This window comes from Myotis davidii, unplaced genomic scaffold (assembly GCF_000327345.1).
Source record: "Myotis davidii unplaced genomic scaffold, ASM32734v1 scaffold539, whole genome shotgun sequence".
Classification (NCBI taxonomy): domain Eukaryota; kingdom Metazoa; phylum Chordata; class Mammalia; order Chiroptera; family Vespertilionidae; genus Myotis; species Myotis davidii.
The window spans coordinates 2161931-2162773 of NW_006290028.1; positions in this window are offsets into that span (position 1 = coordinate 2161931).

Here is an 843-nt window from a genome sequence, read left to right on the forward strand (position 1 = left end):
TTGTTTAGAGAATTTTTCCAGAGGTGATAGTGGGGTATTAAAGTCCCCTACTATGATTGTATTGCTGTCAATCTCTCCCTTGATATTCTCCAGAAGTTTTTTATGTATTTGGGTGTGCCTGTATTTGTAAGAAATAAACATACCAGAGTTATTTCTTCTTGTTGGATTGCTCCCTTTAGTATTATGAAGTGGCCTTCCTTATCTCTCGCTATGTCCTTCACTTTGAGATCTAATTTGTCAGATATAAGTATTGCTACCCCTGTTTTTTTTTTTTTCATTTCCATTTACCTTAAAAACCTTTTTCCAGCCCTTCACCATTAGTTTGTGTGAGTCCTTTGTTCTAAGGTGGGTTTCCTGTAGACAGCAGATATATGGGTCATGTTTTCTTATCTACTCAGTTACCCTAAGTTTTTTAATTGGGGCATTTAGTCCATTTACATTTAAAGTTATTATTGATAGGTATTAGTTTGTCGCCATTTTTGTTCTTTATGCCTGTGTTCCTTTTGCGTTTCCTACTTCTTTTTATAGCAGACCCTTTAGCATTTCTTGCATTGTTGGTTTGGGGGTAATAAACTCCCTGAGTCCTTTTTTGTCTGTGAAGATCCTGATTTCACCCTCAATTTTAATTGATAGCCTTGCTGGATACAGTATTCTTGGATTCAGACCCTTCTTTGCATGACTTTGTATATTTCATTCCATTCCCTTCTGGCCAGATGTGTTTCTGTTGAGAAATCAGCCAATAGTCTATGATAGCTTCCTAGCAGGTAACTAACTGCTTTTCTCTTGCTGTTTTTAAGATTCTTTCTTTGTCTTTAACCTTTTGCATTGTAATCTGATGTGTCT